The sequence below is a fragment of the Manacus candei genome, unplaced genomic scaffold, assembly GCF_025592945.1.
Source record: "Manacus candei isolate 608988 ecotype Guabito, Panama unplaced genomic scaffold, ASM2559294v1 h1tg000037l, whole genome shotgun sequence".
NCBI lineage: Eukaryota > Metazoa > Chordata > Aves > Passeriformes > Pipridae > Manacus > Manacus candei.
Genome location: NW_026138085.1, coordinates 5,692,821 through 5,714,174, shown reverse-complemented (window position 1 = coordinate 5,714,174; position 21,354 = coordinate 5,692,821). Strand labels below are relative to the sequence as shown.

General features: G+C 38.3%; 1 protein-coding gene across 1 annotated transcript in view; it reads left to right on the top strand.

Annotated features, from left to right (window-relative positions):
• Positions 1-21,354, top strand: part of TENM2 (teneurin transmembrane protein 2) — a 1,665,603-nt gene that overhangs the window by 245,771 nt on the left and 1,398,478 nt on the right. Inside the window, exon 5 of the mRNA XM_051794292.1 lies at positions 14,038-14,133. The gene's annotated coding sequence lies outside the window, so the exon portion shown is untranslated. The remainder of the gene's footprint in view (positions 1-14,037; positions 14,134-21,354) is intronic.

Genomic DNA, 21,354 nt, shown 5'->3' with positions numbered 1-21,354 from the left:
CCAGAAACAAATGCTGGTGAGTAATAAGCCTAAAATTCAGGATACTTTCTGTAGAAATGGAAATTATACAGTTCACATTAGTTCACTTGTCCTTATAGGAATGTTTTTCCCCGTTTCTTCTTACTTGACATGAACTCTGTAATTTTTTTGCTATACAGGTTGACTTGGGAATAAGTAGGAGCTTCACTTGTACATTGTCTCTCTAGAGGAGGGCACATCAGGCACAAGTGCAGCTGGCTTGTAACCAAAGAGATCTCTTGGCCTGTCTTGGCTGATCAGAGATAACTAAATCAAAATGTCAGCTTAAAAGAAATGAGTGGCACATAGAAAACACAGCCCAGGTACATCTGGGACAAGATTTTGAAATGTGGCCAATCAGAAATGACTGAAGTTTGTTCCTGCTTGCTGGCTGCAGACAGTCTTTGGGGAAATAAGTCACATCTAGTCTTTCAATTAGTAGGACAAACTGTGCAGATGTCACACCAAACAAATTCAACCACATTTCAGAAGAGGTCAGTAGAGTAAAAGAAATCAGTATGTCAATGGTTTAGCAAAATACCCAGGGAGTTTTCTTCTTTGGTTATCCCAAAGTGGTGTGTTCTGCCTGGAGTCACTAAGATGGCTTTTCTAGGACAGCTGGACTGTCCTCACCAGAACCAAGTCTCTCCTCCCATTCATGACATGCATTGGGACTGCAATAGAACAGAAGGTACAGTTTTAAGCTTTTTCATCCCCAAAATGTCCAGGCTCAGGCATGTGAAGATGGGCAGCTCAGTCTGTGGCCTTTTGCCATCCCAGGTCACAGCAGTGGAACACTTGGGGGCCTGGAATGCTGTGGGTTTGTTTGCCTGCTAATGAGCAGCCCCACACTTTGCTGGTTATAAGGCCCAATTGTGGTTGCTACTAAGATAGATTTGAAGTCAAACTGATGCATAGAAATGAAATGATTGATATGTTATTTTTCTGAGCATAGCAGTGTGAACATTTGCTGTAAATTGTATTTGTTACAGACCCAGAGTTTTTTGGCAGTGACTCTGGGTTTGGATGGACTGGCTAAACAACTTGTTAAACGAATGGGTTTCAGTCTACATTTTGCAAATTATTTTGATTATTCAGTATAGTTTGGATGATTAGTGAGTTGCAGAGTCTGATTATTTCTGTTTTCTGACTGGCCTTATTTATTCAGGGGAATAAGTAACTCATTCCATCAATACTATTGGATTTCAATGTAGAATAACATTGGTATGATCTTGTTTTCTAGACAGAACTGTGAATTTCTACTTGCAAAGGTACCATGTTGTATTTAATGATTCAGACAAATTATTCCTCACAAGTACTGTTGAAAATTTGGTTGCTAATCAATGCTAACTTAGATAATATGCGATTTTTGGAACAAATATACATGTGCATATGTGCTCACACACCCCTTCCTATCCCTAGATACTGAATCTGATTAGTAAATCAAGCTGCTGACATATCATTATTATCAAAAAACAGTGTTTCCATATAATTAGGCAGCAGCAAGTCAATCATAAAACCTGGCTTTTATTTTCATCTTCTGTGGAGTTTGCAATGAAATGGCAAAGACCAGATATATCTATAGAAACTGGTGATATATATGCCAATAATTTAACTGAAAAATATTTCAGGTAAACTGAACACATCAAAGGAGAAAAAAAATATTCAGAATACACTGCAGCAAATATGTGCATAATGTGAATGCAAATTCCTGGAATTTAGTTTTGTTAAAAATGAGTGAAATGAGTTTCTTTTCTTCTGTGCGGAATTTTTCTACCTGTCATTTGTGATCTGTGTCAATCCATGTGAGTGATTCTTTGGGCTGCTGCAAATAAGTCTGCCTGCCAAATCTTAACTGAACCAGCAGCAGTACTGCTTTCCCTGCTCCTGCCCCACCTGATCTCTGCAGAAGTCACTGGCTGCATATCACAAAGGCAAAACAGGGCAGGTATTTACCCTTCAGATGCTGAGGTTCACAGTCCAGTGGAGCTTAGGGTGTGTACTCTAAATTACACACTTGAGGAGCCAGAATAAGCAGCTGCATAAGACGTGGTAACCCCCATCAGTGGGAGGCAGGAAACCTCTGCAGTTGTCCCAGGAGGATTCAGCAGAGCCGACTTAGGTGAGCCTGGATTTTTCAAGTCAGCCATTAGTGACCTGTTACATTCCATGTGTGAGCTTCTATCATTTGGTCATTTAGTGTGAAGATGAGCTGAAATGAGGGTTGGGTTCTATTGTCATGTACGGATGACAAGATGTGCTTTTCTCTCTGTGCTCATGATTTGCCTCGTGTTTATAATAAATCTATTTGTGCACAAGGCATAAAGAGGTGCGGTTGGGAGCATCACTTTGTCCTGCTACAAGCTGGAAAGAGAATGTAAAAAAGATTCATAAGCTACTAGAGGAGAGAGCCAGGTCAGGTCTTCAGCTAACTGTGGTGATCAGCAAAGGGGGCACATGTTGAATTTCCCATATCAAACAGCCTTGACAGCTGGGATCACACCCTAATTAGTGGGGTTAAGAGGAGAATCAAAGTAAAGAGGAGATGGTAGTGTAAAGGATTCTTTATTTGAATACAAACAGAATCATGCCTCTCTCTAACATGCTTTATAAGCCTGGATTGTGCTGCATGGTGGTAATGTACTGCACAAGCCTGGTTGTGGATGAACCAGTCTCTAGGTGGGTCTGTCTCTGCACTACAGGATGCCAGAACCACACCCCTCACACACACATCCTCAGTGTTGACTTGCAGGAACAGAAAGCAGTGAATGTTTCAGAATCTGGGGATGCTTCATCTTTCCATTTCTCCCGTTGCTCTTTGAGTCAGAGATCCCAGATCCAGCATTGCAAAGTGTCACTTCATAGTAGCAAATTGTCAGCAGCTGTTCCAGTGGGCCAGGTCGTGACTGAATGGTTTAAAAATATTAAAGTCTCCTTGCAGTGCCAGCTATCTCATTGTTTGATACCAAAATGTTTGTGAAATACACAATACAAACAAGGGAAGGAATGAGATGGGAAAGAATGAGGTGACTTTATTGTTAGTAATGGGAAATACCAATATCAATATTTGACTGGTAAGTTTGTCCTTGCTCTGATGTACATGTGAGGATACACAGAAAAAAATATATGACAGGCAAACTGTAGATGGATTAAAAAAAAAGGAAGGAAGGAACAAAGTGGATGACAGGAAACTTTTGGAGGAAAATTAAAATAAGGGAGTAAAGTGGGAGATATAAAACAAATAGTAACGTATTAGATGCTTAGCTGTACACTGGGGGCATCACAATCATTACTGTGGTGGCTTCACAGTTTTTTTGTGATGCAAAGGAAATAATTTCTCATTCTGTGGAACTGGAGCTGATACATAAACAGATTGAATGACTTGATGGATGTCAGTGACAGAGCTGGCATTCATGACTAATAATATGCTGAAACTCTCTAAATTCAAATGTGTGAGCTGGTAAATGCTGAAAGGAAGAACATGTAAAATTATTGTTTACTTTACTGTCTGCTCTGATTTGGGCCTTGGATATTTCAGACCCTGTATCTCTTCTGCTAAATACCCACAAAAGGGAGATGAATACAATTCTTTAGTTCTATATATCTTGTATAACTTAACACTTGACAGTTGAGGCCACATTTTCAAAATGACTCAGAACCCAAGATCTTTTTAATATCTTCTCAGGCATTTAATTTAATTAGGCTATATGAGAACTACATTCATTTGCATTCAAATGGGAGTCATACATTCAACACATTTGGGAATTTTCTCTCTCAATTCTTTTGAAAACCTGGAGTGACTATCAAAAAGTTGTATAGACTCAAACATAAATAGCACCAAGCATGAATCAGCAGTTGGCAGAGACAGCTCAGCTGAATGCAGGATAATGCTGGAACCAAAGTCATGGGTCACCACAGCAAACACCACTGCAAGTTATGCCTCACTATTGAATTTACCAGGTCATGTTTGCTTTGTTACAACGCCTCAAACTGGAGTTCCATGGAGTACTGTAAACATGCCTTTAGGCTCCTGTGAGCTAAAATCCCTTGAAAATGGGATCAAGAGACATAACTAGTGGGATTTTCAGCAGGAGGTATCATACATCACAAATTACAGTGACTCTCTACAGGCCCAGAAACATCTTTAACCTGTAAATATTTGATAATTTTACTCTAAGTAACTTCAGCCTTGACTTCTGTGCCTTAAGATAAAGACATTTATAAAGGATTCACACGTGAGCTTATTTGTTAGGAAAGTAACAGAAACCTTTCTTTAGAAGACTTTGTAAAGTCTTCAAAACCGAGGGAAGTCACTGATAACACTGTCCTTTTTCATAGCTGCAAATACACATCTTCAGTAATAGGCCAAGCTACAATTGACTCTCAACATTAAAAAAGGTTTCCTATTGTGATGACAAAATAAAGGTAACATCCCAGACTTCTTTCTGGAGATTTTAAACACAGTAGAATATATGAAAAATACTGAATAGTCAGTAGTGGATGTTAAAATCAGGTATAAACTAAGTCTTTCTCAAAGAAGAATTTTCGCCAAGCATAAACATGAAATAACTTTTAATAAAAATATGACATATGACAATCTCCCTTGTGCAAGGAGCAGCCAGCTTGAAAGTCTCTATTGCCCTTATCTGATAGGAGTCTCGATGACTTTTCAGTGAACAGGGAGGTTTCATACAGGAATGACATTTAAAATAAATCAAACTAAATTATTAGAGGCCCTAATATATAGAAAGAGTTGGATTTTACTGATAAAGTGCTTAATATTATAAACTGGAGAATGATATAGAGTTATTTGTCAGTTTGAATATACAACAAAATGCAACATCTTGCACCTTTAATGTGCTTGCAGATTTTTGAGTTCTGAGGCTGAACTAGACCACAGGAAAGGCAGTGAAGTTAATCATATTTTGGTTTGCTTAGGAAACTAGAGTGCAAAAATCTGGGGATTTTGAGATAATTTCACACTAACCATATAGTTAAACATGGAAGTATTGTTTTAGAATATTTTTATGTGGTCTTCCTTTCTCTTATATGCTAAATTTAAAGAAAATCATAATCAGAGTTCACTTAAAATTTTCTTTCCATTTATCATATGAATCACTTTAATAAAAACCCCCAAACAAACAAAACCACCACCAACAAAAACCAAATCCTTCCCCAGTTTTAATTCTAATCTCATGGGAAGGGGCATTGCTCAGAGCTCACCTGTCAGCACGTCCTGCAACAGGTACATTATGTGTTTCTCACGTGGAGCCCAGAGCCCTGCTACAGCTATCAGGGCTGTTCCTGCAATCTCTGTTTTATATGTAATGGAGTCGATGATACAAAGCAGGAGTTTTCATTTAAATGTTGTTCATTGAAATGGCCCAAGGGTTACCAACCCCTTACCTCTTAGAAATGTTTTGATTTGGTGAGCACTCATGAAGAATCTGTTGGCAGCACTTGGAAAGTCACTGGCCTCAACTCGTCTTCTTGAAGAAGCATTGCTGTTAAGGAAAGCTACAGAGGAAAATTTTACAATTGTTTTCTCTGCCAATATGATAAGCAAGTGCCATAAAAAAATCTGGATTAAAACTTCCCAACTGCACACAAACAGAATTAGTTTCTGTCTTTGTGCAAAGCTTGACGTGAGAACAAAAGAGGCCTTTACTCTTTCATGAAGCTGTAGAAAGGTGATTGTTTTCCTTTTAGTTGTCAGAGATTATTACTGAGTGGCTATAATGCTAATTCCATTTCTAGGGTGAAATCAACTGTATTTAGAATTTAGAGGGAAGAAAATAGCAAGGCAACAGTTGAATGAATAATTTCACAAATAATTTAATTCCCATTCATTTTGGGTTTTGTTTGTACTTCCAAATGTGAATGGATGCCAAATCCTCAAACATAATTGTTTTTTGTTTTTTGTTTTTTACATATTTCTCCTGCAGATGATTTCTTGGATTGTTATTTTTTGAAAATATTGCAATTGGTAATGTGGTTAATTACATTTCATATTCCTTTTCTTTCCTGAGTGCCCTACACAAGGAACCAAAAGGGTGTAAGTTAAATACGGAGCAAACAAATAACAGTAACACTTGTATATTATTTTACTAATAAACTAATTAAGCTTCATTTTCTCTATGCTCCAATTACAAAACCCAACAAAAAGAACAGAAATCCCATAACCCATAACAGGCATAGCACATGTCTGTGCTCCCTGGTTCACGCAGATTTCTTTCTGGCAAGATCACCTGGGTGAGATTCACAAGTGCTGCAAGTTCCTTGTGTCTCATTCATACTCTAAACTTAACATCAAACATATTTATTTTGTAAATGTAAGCCTGATATTTTCTTTGGTAAATTACAGTGTTGGAGTGTATCAGTCACACTGAACAGAATGAGTATTACAGACATATTTCCCATATTTCCATAAACAAGGAGAAGGAAGCTTGTGACGGCAGAAAAGCAGAGTTAAATAAAATCAGTCTCAACAAAGGAGGAACAACATCATGGAAATCATGTAGAAACTGAACTAACAGGCAAGAGCTGAAGTAGGGAGAGAATGGTAGCAGTGAAACAGGTTCATGCCCAGGTTCTCCTTCTAGTGCAGCTATAGCAACCCATCTCATAACTAGAAAAACAAATCATGTCCTTTTCACTGACAGAGGTACAGTTAGTTGTATTGGTTTAGCTGTTTTTTTGTTGTGGTGTTGGTTTTTTCTTATGACTAATGGGATGTATGTAGCTGCAAATTTTACAGCTCAGTGTGTTAATAAACGTGGTTGCAGTAACCCAAGGTATAAAGCTGACCAGGTTTGTCACTGCAGTCCTAGCTTTCCTGAATTGGTTCTGACTAGGAAAATAGTCACATTTTTCTCAGGTTTTGGGTTTTGTTTTTCTTAATCCTGATCATTGCAATTAGTTCTCACAGCGTAGTTCTCAGGTAAAATTGGTAAAGCACTTCCTTTCTATTGTTCCTTTTCATTTATTTATTGTTATTTTTCTTCCCTCAGAAAGACCGGCAACAAAATCCTTTTTAATCTTTTGAGTGCATGAAAAATAGGATAATTGTACTTTCACTGCAATTTAAAATGGGGCAAAGCACATCTTGCTTAATCTGGAACTACAACAGCTGGGTTTGGGAAGCAGAAATACACCATGATGGCACTTGGAGCCGAGCAAAGATCTTGAGAGTTCTGTTAAATACTGATCAGATTGTTCAGTGTTCTGAGCCTTGCAAACATATGTGTATGCACAGTTGGAGTCAGTGTGACATTTCAGAGTATTATTTTTTTCTTTAATCAACCTTTGAAGGAAAACCAAAGTGTGAAAGAGAAGGGCCATGGGTCTGCTAAAGGACAAGTTCTACCAGGTGCATTTCAAGTTGTGGGAAGATTATACTGTATTATGAGAGTTGACAATTTGAGGATTCTGCCTAAATATCACAACTATGTCCTTATGTTTTGCAACCCCCTTGTTTTCTACTGCTTTATACTAAGGAACAGGATAGTGATGCTTTCAGAATAAATTTGGTGCTGCAGTTGAGCACAGGGGAAAATTTCTCCCTGTTTTTTTCTATTCCGTATTGAAAGCTACTTTTCTGTCAGATCTCCTTAAACCAAGTCTGACAAAAAAAAAATCTGGGATTAAAAAAATCCCCTACAATTAATTTTTTTTAAACTGGGTTTAGTAATTTCCCTTTCACCGACTTGGAGGAGATGAGAGAGTGCACTCTCAGGTTTCTAGATAACATCAAAATGAGGGAAAGGATTGATATGCTTGAGGAAGAGCTGCTGTGCAGCTAAATGGCCTGGAGGAATGGGCAGCTGAGACCTTAAGAAATTCAGCAAAATTCATCAAGGGCTTCTCAATATAGGAAAGGTGTTGATAAAGCAGAGCAAGTTCAGCAGAGGGCTGCCAAGATGGTCAGGAGGCTGGAGCCCTTGCCCTGCAGTGAGGGGCTGAGGGAGCTGGGAGTCTGGACAAGACACAGCTTTGGAGGCAATCACTTCTTGATTAGATTGCAGCCTATTGGTGCCTTGGGGACATCAAGAATATGTCACCTTCACAGTGGTGTGTGGTTGGAAGGTCAACAGTGGGCATACATTGAGACAGGAGAGGAAATAAATACAAACCTTTGGCATCCTGAGGCTGGCCAGGCACTGGAACAGGGAGGTCCAGCAGTCTGTGTTCTTGGAGGTTTTAAAGATGAGAGTGGATAAACCCGGGCTGACCTCAGAGCTGTCCCTGCTTTGAGCAAAGAGGCTGGACTGCAGATCTCCTGAGGCCCCTTCCAGCCTGAAATATTTTGTGATCCTCTGATTTTGACCAAACTTAGCAACTGATCATATCTATGAGGGGGAAAAAAAAATCAAATCCAAATATGATATGAAATGAGCACATAGGGGCAAAAGCTCATGAGCTTCACTGACCTGAAACCAGAGCATCATATTTGAGTGCAAGTAAAGTTATTAAGGATTTAATCTTAACAGTGGTGGTTGGACTCACAGAACAGCAATGTGATATGAAAATCTATTCACTTTTGAAAGGTCTACTTACAGGACTTTCTGGTACTGAACAATTGTAAAAATGTTAGAAACTTTAGAAAGAGTATCATGTTCTAGTATGCTTAATATGCTCTTAATTAAATTCAGTTATTGAATTCTCTAATTATAAGTAAGGGTTGATGGAATAGACTGAAATCCATCCATTAAAAATGAATTCAGCACATAGGGGGACTTTGAAATTTGTATGTTCCATGTAAATACTGATCTATCACCCACAGACACTGCAAGATAGGGCAAATAGGGTCCATGTGCCAGACTGAGGGCAAACAGACATGGCAGTCTGCTCCTACAGTGCATCCATGCTCTATTATTACCCTAATATTAGGGTATTAATATATATATTAGAAAGAGACCTTGTTTGAAAACTTCCAAAAATTCCATCTTTAATAATGGCAGAACTGTTGTTTTCCTAACAGGACAGAACCTAAATATTTAAACAATCCATGACAGATGTATTTTAAAAATTTTGCTTAATATGATAGGAAAGAAAAAGATCAGATGGAGGTGGTGTGTGGTGTCTACTTCCATATTTGTAAGGGGCATTTAACTAAACCTGTAGGTTTGCCTTACACTGTGTATCAAAAATTACCCACTCATTTATACTCCTCATGCTCCCATAATACAACAAATATTTTCTAGTTGCTTGCATACAAAGACAAAGGCAAGACTAATAAAAGGAACTTACTAGAGGTGGCAAAAGGGTTTTTAAATTATTCCATTTTCTCCTCTTTTGACCACATGTCAAAATCTTGCCTAATGACAGCGAGAGCAATTGTTCCCCTGTATTTTGTTTGTTACGCTAATTTCTTGAGGCCACAGAGTAAAAGGTAAAATACTCGTAAAACTACTTAGTGAACCTGGTAACTCACACACATCTCATTATTATTAAATAAAGAAAGACAGTAAAAAAGCAGGGAGAGACTCTCTACTGAAAAAAGGTGATTGGTTGCTTTATCTTGTGCCAGTACAAATATGAATTCAGCATATTTAACAAATCCTTTCTAAAAAGAAATGCCAACCTTGAATTTACAGTTTTATCCTTTAACCTCTAATTGTATCAAGGATAGAGGCATATTTTACAGTTTCTTCTCTGGTCCCAGATAAGTAATAATTGCCACCAGAATCATTAAACAAGTTAAAGCACTTAACTTCATTATAGTAATTCTTGTTAGTCAGGCACGTTGTGCCATTATCAGACCTTTTACATCAGTAGAAACAATTGATAAATCTGTAATAATTCTGTGTCTCCAAGATTGGATAATGATCCCTTGTAATTCTCTGACATGACACACACAAAGTACTACTTTTCAGTGTGTAATTTCTCATTTCAGAGAACGTTAACCAGACTGAAAAAAACCCCTGCTTTCATACAATCTGTTCAGTGGAATGTAAATGAATTTGGGGAACAGTTTCTTAATAAATGAAACACCATTGTGATTATTTTCAGTAACATTTGCTGTACTTAATGGTCCTATCCATCTAAAGATTTCTACATTTATCCTGTTTATAGAATGGTTAAAACCTTTATGGAGGAATCATTAATTTCCTTGCAAATGTCACTGACTTTGAATGCTTTGATCACTGGAAGATTAGCCCAGCCCCTGTCATCAGTTGTCTCTGATGAGTTCAGGCTGATTTGCTTTGTACATCAAAGGCATAAAAGGACCACTCTGAGTCTCAGTCTTTTTGGTTGCCCTTTTGAAGTCTCCTGAATACACATGAGCCGTTTTGTTACAGGAGAATGAAAAGCTGAGGACCATTGCACATATGGTGGACAATGTGCATCTGGATTTATGTGGCCTTTCATCAGAGACACAGACACCTCTGGGATGTCCCCATGGGTGAAGTTAATGGCTCATAACCATAATGATACTCATCAATATTAAAAAAGGAACAAGCTCCTCAGACATCCCAGTACAGAATAGTCAGAATTGTGCAAGGTGACAAAATACACATAGCTGCAAAGTTGGTATTTTTCACTTGTTGAAGTCTGTGAAGAAATTATGTGTCACACAGAGCTGAAAAGAGTCAACCTCTTCATCCCAGGGATATGTATCTAAGTTTTTCATCTTGTTTCATCTTTCAAATTTAACTGTATTTGTATTTTGAAAGTATGCATAGAGCAAAAAATAACAAATGAAACCCTCAGTATTTCATTGCACTTAAAATAATAGCTATCTTTATGTGAAATGTGTATTGCAAACCTCTTTCAATTACCTGTTTTATCCTTCAAGCCAGCCTATAAATTAGGTATAGTTTTGCTCTGGGTTTTTTCACACAGTATTTATTAAAAAGTTTTTTTAAAAGCTTCCTTTCTCAGCTCAGTGTGTACTCAGTGTGAACTCCTTTCTCAGTGTGTATTGTTCTGCAATTGTAATCTCATGTGTTTATAAAACAAATGTCTGAGTCAAGATTTTCAGAAGAGAGTCTTAGAATTGACATCTTGAAGGCCTATTAGAGGCCCTAATAGGCAGTTTGATTTTCTAGAATTGCTGAGCAGTTTCCTTTAAAGAGGCTTTATTCAATAATGAAGTAATTAAATGGGAGCTTAAAAGGTTTTAAGACACATAAAAAAACAATGACATATTTTGTGTGGTTGATATGTCATAAGGCAACAGTAGTAAGACCATGGTAAGCTTCACAGAACTAATCCTTATGGTGATCAGTGAAGGAAAAATATAAAGGGAGGTGCAGAAAAACCAGAACTCTCTAATACTAGAATCTGTAGAAGGCTGAAAGGTTCTGATGGCAGTGGACAAGGATTTTATAAAGCAATGTATCTGAGAAATTTGCTCTGATATTTGTGTGGGTACGTGGAGACGTGAAGTGCCAGGCAGGTGAAGCCCCTTCTCTTACACTCTACAGTTTGCACTTGGGATGCTCTGCAAAGAGCTGCTGAAAAATTAACATCAGTTTGACTCCAGGACTGTGTATGGGCTATTTAACAGGTCTTTAGAGAACCAAAAAACAAGGTAGAGGATTACTGAAAACGGTTAAAAGAGTGTTAATTGGAGTCAATGAGATGAAAGTGAGAAAACAATGCGCACAGTGAATGTAAAATTCCGATAAGGATTACAGCAGGGAATAAGCTGTCACAGTGTTTGAGACCTCCAGAATCTGGTTTCCACGGGCCTGGTCACTGTGATTATTGTATTTGTCACTATTATTATCATCATCCCTGGAGAGCCTATGTGACAGTCAGCCTAAATTTTCAGACACAGTACAAACATAGACAGTCATGGGCGTCTGTAACCGTGAAGATTTTATGCTTCATGTAAAATGAGCAAACCTTTGGAGAGAAAGAAGGAAGGAAGGACAGAAAGAGAGGGTGTGATGGGACTGGTACTGCAGAAGGTGTGGAAGGTAAAGCTGGCAAGAGCAGAGTGTCTCTCTAGCTGCTGTCATTTACTGCTGGCTGAAAATCATCTTCTACTGACAGGAAGGTGGATGAAGTTACCTGTATGGCCACTGCCAGCTCTCATTTTAATATTATTTTCACATTCTCATTTTTACACCATTTTCGTTTCCAAACGAAAATAGGGGCTATGAAGAGAGCAATAAATGGGCTCTTTTTTCCCCTCAGTAACTAAAGTCTTTTCAGCCAGAGCACAGATGGCCTTCTAGCAGCCTCCTCACAGTGCTCTGCACTCCCACGGGCCAAACGTGCTGCTGGAAAAGACCATTTTCAAAAGGGAGCACATGCATTAGAGTGTAGTAGCTCTCTGGAGTGCCAATACATGTGTTAGATGCTTCATAATAGAGAATTTTTAGGACAATTCCTTTTTTTATTGGTCGAGAATTACAGTGAACTTTGTGCTGCATTTACTGTTCGGTGAGACACTAAATGCTACAGATGGTTTGGTAATTTTAAGTGCAGTACCTGCCTTTCCCTTTCAAGACCTCCTAATGCCATTATTCTCTCACACCGTGAAACGTTTACATTTAAGGGAAGTATTTTTTATCCATATTTTCTTTTTCTTTAATTTTTTTTGACAAAAAGACTTGGCAACTTTGTTTTGTCTCTCTTCTGTCCACATTCACTCACTGCTGGGTCAAAGGAGATGTACATGCATGGATAGACACACGCGACTTTCATGCCTGATTTGTGTGAAAAAAATCAATGAGAATCACATCCTAGAATTATGGTGGGTTAATTTTATAGCAGCAGACATAAATATCAACTGCTACTAAAAAGTTAATGGATTCAAAGCAAAATTATTACTGTTTTTCACCCCAAAATAGTTTTTTTCTTAGGTGCCATAGAGACTTTAATAAATCCCTTTGGAATGAAGATTTGGGAAACTACTTTTGAGTTCTTAATTTTTTTACTTTTAAATATCTAAAGAAGACAAGTGCAGGAAGATTATGAGAGGAAAAATGCCTTTTCTGCCTCCAAGTGCTGTATTTGTGTTGGCATCTTTTGTTGTGCCCTGTTGTCACAGCTGAAGTCACACCACGATGCTGAGAGAGTTCTGTCTACTCAGAAGAAAGTGGCTGCTCTTCACAGTTATTTTAATTTACATCTTTGCCCTGTTACGTAGGATATTTCCATCATTATTTTTTGTGTCTCTGTGCATGTGTGTGTGATCTCTACAGGATGAAAAATGTTGTAAAGCTGTGGGGATTTTCTGGCACAGATGCATTTAGATAGTGGGTTGCTCTGCATTGTTTAAAGCAAGACAGTTTTTGATTGTTTCCATGATGACTGGATGCATCGTTAACCCCTTTATTGTTGATGTCCTACAGAGACCTGATATGTAGTCTTAATTATTTTAAAAGACATTTCTTTGTTACTTAGCTGGTGATTAAAAGTAAATTAAAAGATGGCAATGGTAGACTATTGTTGTTCATTAGCAGATCTAAAACCCTAATCATCTAGTAAGGGACTAATTTTCACATAATTTTAAAAACAATAAGTACACTGGTGTAGAAATTATTTGTGCTGCTCCTAACAGTTAATTAACCAAATCACCAGAGAGAGAGAGTGTGAAAGTGATTATTTTCTATTAATCGAACTGAGAAATCTAAAGCAGGAATCCCAGTCAAAGCTCTTAATAATGTTCCTTGTAACAATAAGATGAGTTTGAACTTCAAGTGCTGAGCGATATTGAAGATCCTCACAGGGGAGTATGGGAAGGGCAAAGGCAAGAGCAAGGTGACCAAAACACTCATTCATTATTTTGCAGAGACAAAAGATGAATTATGCTGCAGGAGGCAGTGATGGAGTATATACAAGAACCCAGCCATAATTTGCAGAGCTCCTGAAAAGAAACCATTTCTATAGAAATACTAATTAAACTTGGTTGAAAATTGGCCTTTAAGACTAACCTTTCATGAAAATTTCTTGAGTTTAGGAAGAGAAAAAAATCTCAAATTTGTTGATTGAAGTAATGTTTCAGTTCTCAGCATTAACTATTGTTAGTACTAATGGACCCCTTTTTTCCTCCATTTTCAGGCTTTTAACTGGGAAATGGTTGTTCATTTGGTGAAGTACAACAGTGATTGTTGAGGCTGAAGTCCTGCACTCTCTCAAACATTTTCAGAGTGGCAGGTAGGACTGATTATTGTTGAAGGTATCAGAGGACTCTCACTCGTGAGGAGGAAATACCTTCTCCTTGAAGGACCTGGTATTATTGCAGAAGTGATGGAATAAGGGCATAACAAGACAAGGTTTTAATACACTCTTAAAACTGTGACTAAAATATGGACATTTTAAGAAAAGCAAAGGCACTTTGAATTTTTTAATGGGAAAACACAGCTATAAAAGAGGTTGTTTAGCTGCAGTGACACCTGTGACTCTATCCCAAAAATTTTAACACTTCCAACCGTGGCCCCCTGATTAAATTCATTAAATCCTTTCTCAACCCTTATAAAAATATTGTGTGACTCAGCACTTCACTCAGCTTTCTGTGTCAGTTTACACAAGATACAGGTACATTAAAACTTGAAAGCCAGATGCAGAAATACAATTCTGTGCCCCTGGGACTGAACACAGTGCAGTGTGATGGGGGTTCTCTCATGAATAGTAGCTCTTGTAAAGAAGAGAAGGGCCTTTTTTGAGCTCAGTATCATCTGTTTTCCTGCTTGGGAATGTTCCCTTATTAGCAATGTTTCTGTTTCTTCCATGATCGTGGTTTACTAGCCCTTCCTGCCAGCAGATAGCTAGAAAGTTGCTAAAAGAAATGAACCAAAAGGGGCAGAAATGCAGTGAGAGCAAAGAGATTCCTCCAGTCAAGTGAATAATAACTGATAGTGTTGGCCCAGTTCTGCTGCTGTGGATGAGGTGAGAGGGAAAAAAAAAGAGTAGAAAAGAAAAAGTATGCTGAGTATTTCACCTGGAGCAGTAAAAAGGAGTCTCTAGTGTGGTCCTCCCTTGTGTGCAATTCCCTAGATGATGCTGTTGACAGTGGATTTAAGCTATAAATATTGTATCGTCTGTTCTACATTGCTGTCTCAAATAACTGGATCAGTTTAGTTTCATGTCATTTGTTCTTTATAATTTTCTTGGCTAATGATTTAATCATCTTTGTGTAGGTTAAAGTTTGCATATGTAGATTTATCTATATTTTCATATGTCTTATTACTGGATCTCATTTTTTCTTTGTTTTTTATGAGCATCAAAAATTAATGTGAAGATTTATTAAAGCAAAAAATACTGATTATATTAACCTTGGCTTCTTTCTAATACTACTGTAGGGCCTTTAAATGCCTACCAATTTACTTTCCTTTGCGATCACAGTTTATTTATTTTTATTTATTGAAGCTATTTGAAAGAATTGATTAGTGCTTGGCTTTAAATGACTTTTATATAAAGGTAACAGGCTGAGTCGGTAAAGAAAAAAATGACCAGATGGTAACCTCAGTGTGGGATAGAGATGAATGTGAATCTAAAATGAGGAATGTCCCAAATAATGAGGGTCATTTGAGAGTAAGATGGTGTGTGCACTTTGTGGCCATGAATAATGCATCGATGTACCTCCTTCAGTAATCATGATGCATGAGTTCTCTATAGAAACTAGATCAGTTTTACATGGGAATCAAGTACTTTAGGTACTTTAATTATTTAGATTATGTATCTGAGAGAAGAAAAATGTTTGAATTTCATATTCCTCCTTTTAGTCTTTGTGTCAAAGAAGGAGAAGGGTGAACTGGGGATAAAATCCTGTGTGACCTTCCCAAGCAAAGATTATTCTCTTGATTCTCCTTTTCCTTTCTACCTGTCTAGATGGCAAACTCTTCAACTCTGCAAATGCGTGAACTCAAATTCCAATTCATAAGAACATCCTATCCCACCTCAAAGAAGCTGTGAAAGTCAGTTATTCACTGTGTGAAAAGTTACACATGGAATTGGCACTGGAGAGTCTCTCTCTAAAAGAACAAATCACAGCATTTCCCCTTCTGTGGTTACCCATTTCTTTTGCCCAGAAAGAAAGCCAAGGCAAGAGATGTTCCTGTCCTTAGTTTTAATTTCTAGCCCAGGTAATTGGGAGAGGTGCTGAAACACAGGGCAGCTGAATCAATGAGAAAGGAAATGCTGGTGCTATCCAAGTGATTTGCCATGGGAGATTTGCTGCAACACGAATGCTGCTCAGAGCTCAGCTTGTGAGGTTGTTGATTCTGCACAAAGTTTAGGTACAAGCCTTCCCTGATTGTTCCTCTTACGCTTACTTGAGCCAAACAGCTGAAATTCAGGCCCTGCTGGTAACAGAAATCAAGCACTTGCCAACTTTGGTACTTGAAACAATAACTGTCTCAGAGGCACCTTTGCCCCCACGGTCCCCTGTGATCTCTGCACTCTTGTCTTTCCTGTTTTTTGCAGGCAGTTGCAGAAGCAATTGTGTTGTTCTGTTTTCTTATGACGTGCAGAAGGGTAGGAACTGGAGTTGTTTGTAGAATCCTTTGCAGACTGAGAAAATTATTTCTTTTTTATCAAAAATGAATGCTCTCATCTTGCTGGGAAGACTCATTCCAAAAGATCTTCACCAAACAAGTCTTTTCTCCAAGGATAATCTCTCACATAGCACCTTAGCAGCATGCTGGTTTTGTCCAAATTATCCAATAAATTTTGTACTGATAGTTACTTCTAACCCACCAAATATCTTCCCTCAAGCTTTCTCTAGTTCTGTTACTTCCAGTATTTCAATCTGCTGGATTATAGAGTTCAGCTGGACTTAATTCTACTCCCCTGAAATCATAAGTCTTTATTTTTGGTAGTGGTCTTAACAGGTAATTAGGGAAGAACTCTATCTGGCAATTTTTTTCTGGGATTTGAGACCAGACAGTGAGGTGGTGCTGGACAGTGAATGAATTTGCCTCTTTTGAGGCTCTTTGGATTCCTCTTGTTGTTGCAGTGAGTTCAGGCTTATCAGTGGACAGGCTCTAACAATAAAAACGCAGTTACTTACAACACAAATTTACATAATGGAATGCAGTTACAAAAGTTAAAGAACAAATTGCAGCATTAAGATTAAAGTGAGCCATACCAGTGGTATTTGTTGCTATAAAACCCCGGCTAAATTGCAAGGTTGGCTAATTGCCTTGTGCAGCCTCCCCTTTGGCTGGCTCTGCACTGAGAGTTACAACTTCCCTGATCTGACCATTAGCCACGGCTGTTAAACTGTCTGAGGGTTAAATATGAGACCAGCTCAGAGAATCTGCTGCAGGCAGCTTCTTTTTTTTTTCTGGCCCAGTAGGGTGTGAGGTTTTCCCCCTTCTCTTATGCCCTTCAATGCCTCAGATTGAGTGTGTGACGTAGAATGTTAAAGTGGGAACTACAGCATTTCCTCTTCTCTTCTTCTGTCCCCTTACCATTTCTATCATGTGTAATAATTAACACTTTCTTTGCTTCAGGCTTCAAACTGTGTTAGTCTGTTGCAGCTTTTGAAGACACATTTTGGTAAAGCTTTATATCTCATATCATAAGAAATATGAAATATATGCTCTGCTTAATAGATTCTTTTCCTTTCTCTTTGAGCATCGTGTAGAAACAAAACAGATGGCAAAACTGGGAACAGGATGTTTCTCTTCAAATTCACTGTTAATAGTAGGGTCCCTAGTGATGATCCTGCCTTTTTAAGAGTACAAGGACAAGTTATCCTTAGAAATAAGAGCAGGAAAATTACAAAGAGTCTAAGAGGAAAAATTTCTCTGTACGTTTTATTTAAAGCCCGCTGGATTTGTGCCAGGGGGGAATAAGTTGCGACTGAAATTTTAAAAAGGCTGGATCATTTCAGGATACTTGCAGTTCCTACTAAAATAACAGTAATAAAATTTCATGGTTCAGAGCCTTCACCGACCACACAAGGAGTCAGGAAAGCATTTTCCTCTTATCTACACAATGGCATAATTGGCTCAGGGCATTGGTGGAGATGCATCATCCCCACATAAGACAACAGGTAGCAAACTATTTGCTGAAAGGGGACTGAAGGGACCAGTGGGCTGGCCTGACATAGCAGTGTTTGCAGACTTCGTGCTGATGTAGGAATATATTTCTGAAACTCAGATTTCCTGTGCTCTGGAAAACTCAGGACTTCATTCATCTGTCAGAAAGCAGGGAGCAGGAGCAGGGCAGTGCCACTGACTGTGACACGCTCCAGGGGCACACACACCTGAGAGTGCACCTAAAGCAAGCCCTGCAGGTAGAATCATCTCAGATAAAGCAACATTTTGCAAGAAACACTGCAGAGAGAAAGCTCACACATTAAAATTAGCTGGCATCTGAATTAAAATGATTCTGAGCACTCACTGTCTTATCCATGGATTCTGTATGGTGGAGAAGTAGGACATTAGAACTTCAGGCTTTGGGGAACATCAGTTACTAGGAAGCTCCCAACTGACTGCTTAGGCAATACTCTTAGGTGTTCTAGGGGAAAGATTTTTTTTTTTAATATGGCTGGGGGTGTAAAAAAACAAGTAAATCTGCTACATCACCTAATTAAATTCTCTAGATAACATGCAGCTCCATCAAGGAAGCTGTATAATGTATGCAGTAATGCTTTTATGCAAAAAATACCCCAGACATTTTCCTCACTTATCTTGGGCTTATTTCCACCTTATATTACACATTCTTCTTTCTACTTCTCTCAGTTGTTTTGATTTTAGAAGATGTAGTTCACCCAGACAGATATGCCAAACTCCTGTAAGTACAAATGGCTGTGCTGCTTAGCCCTGAAGGTACCACCTGGCACAGAACACCTTCCAGCTGCCCAGAGCGAGCCAGAGCCTCTTGCATCTCCTCTGACTGCCATCATTCCTCATGTTGGTTCCAAGAGTCACCCTGCCAGCTGTCCCACTGCTGCCTGCCTTCAGGAGCCTGACAGGCAACTGAACTGGTGCACATTTTATGAATGAGCATAAACTTGGACTTGATGGCGCTTGCAAAAGAATTCAAAGGACAGGGAAGACTTTGTTCAAGTGCTGATATGTCTTTGAAAGGGCAGCAAAGCAATTTTCCCTCCCTGTAATGCCATCAACCAAAAAACAATCAAACTAGAACTATAAAACAAACCCACATCTGAAATAAATGTTCCATGGCTTACATACCAGTATTTATTTGCTTTTAATTCCAGAGCATGCTTTCAATTAAGTAGGTTGATTTTTTTAAAAATATATTTTCAAGACATATTTTTGATAGTCCAGCATTATTGTACAGTAATTTAGAAAAATCCAAAGGGGAGGATGTATTAATGGTTTTAAGGTTAATGACAGCTTTAGTCTATTGGGCTGTGTCACACTGCTGTTAGGACTTTGTCCAGCAGCAGTTGAACACATCCTTCATGCTAAGGACCAAACTCCCAGCCCACTACTGCTTCTGTTGATAGTGACAGGTAAAAGGCTTTGCTCAAGATCATGCCAGGCTGGTGTGGGAGGCACAAGGAGATGAAAGCTTGACTCGAGGTATATATCACCCAAAATAATGCAGGGAGCAAAGAAAAGTTTAAAAAATACCTGTATTGACCTTGGTTTATAGAGTACACCATAGACACAGGGTTTCTGTTTCACAGGGATAATGAGTAATACAGTGGGATTAATTTTTCATCAGCATGCATTTTTTGAAAGTGCAGACTGATGTTTTAGTATATATATAAACTGCCATATCTTCATTTTCTTTTTATCTTCATTCTTAATCTTCTTAACACAATAAGAAATATCAGGAGTTTCTAATTTAAAATTAAAAATGGGTGTGAAACGTTAGAGGTTAAGAATCTAGTAAGTTTGCTTGACTAAGATGGGTTTGTATGAACCTGTATTAGGTGCTAATGGCACACATCACTAGAGATATTTAGGCATCTGAACCCCTTTGATACATCTATTTGTATATCTTTAAAGTGTTGAGCATAGATCTCATTAGAATAAGTGACACGATCCAAATAGTGGTTAATTGCCTGTTATTCAGTGCATTCTTAGGGTAGGGTTATTCAGACAATTAGGCTTTAATATAAACTTTTCACCAGCCTCCATAACAGATCTGTTAATTTGTAATGTCATTTCTCCTCTCCTTCTGTCAATTTTTTGGCTGTAAAGAAAAGCTTCAGTGGTACTGTCAGTCTTCCTATCTGCAGCTGAATTCCTTGAATATCCCTGAATCTCTAATACCAGTAACATTTCCCATGTCATAAGCTCATCTTGGTTTTAATTTAAGGCGTATGTCGATAGCAATTCAGAGATTCCTAATTAATTGTTCTGGAGATAAATCTGGAGAGACTATGAAATCTCCATTGTTTTCGCAATTCTTTGGTTTTGAGAATGTCATAATAGCTGGCAGTATAATTAAAAGAGCTGGTTCGTTATCCTGTGAGTCTCCTGAGATCAGTTACACTTGTCACACAAAAGAGTCAACCCACATATGGTGGAATTGAGCTTTGGATTGTGACTTGCAGCTCTATAACATGATGGTTTCTCATATCATGAGCCTTGGGTATCGGTTACAAAATAATAAAGTAGCTTCTTATAGTTGCTCTTTATAAAAAAAAAAACAAACCTGTGGTCTTTCAGGCTTAATCTCATGTCCAAAAACTTGACTGCCTTTTTATCAGCAATTTTCTCTGATTTTAATGATCAGAAGAACTGAATAGAAGATTTGCACTAACTTCTCCAAAATATATGTGGTTACCTAATAAGCTGTTCAGTTCCTCTGAAGGGATGTACAGTTATTATGGTGCTGAGGAGAGAGGATAAATAAGCCAATAAAAGGAATAAGGAAAGATGATATTTCCCCTTAGAGGCTAAAGTTGGTCAGGTTCAAATTTGCAAGCAAATGTGCAAGGTTCTGTTCACTAAACCCCTCTGGAGCAGGACTGCAGCTTTCTATTTTGTCACGCCAGAATAGATGTTAGGAAGACTTGCCTGAATACAATGCATGTGTCCTTTCAGATATTCCATCTATCTGTCATTTCAGTTCGAGTTTGGATGGCTGACTTTTGATTATTGTACAGATGTGATGTGTGCTTGTAAGAACTACACAAATAGCCCTTATTCCACCACGAATCGATTGTCAGCTCCCTGTCTAATACATGCTGGTGGGATTCCTGAAGTCAGCGGGCTCGTTTCTTTCGTGAGACAGCAAAGAGCTCGTTAGGAGTTTTGTAAACTACTGCTGCAAGTTTTAACTCCCACAATCATGACTAATAACGTGACCTGATTATTATTCTGACACAGCTTTCTGCTGCTGGAGTGTGTCTGGTTTCCCAGGCCCTGGGCAATGGGGGATGACATGTGATATGATGCAGCGAGTCCAGACTGCAAAATGCTTCAGCAAAACTTAGTGGGTGAT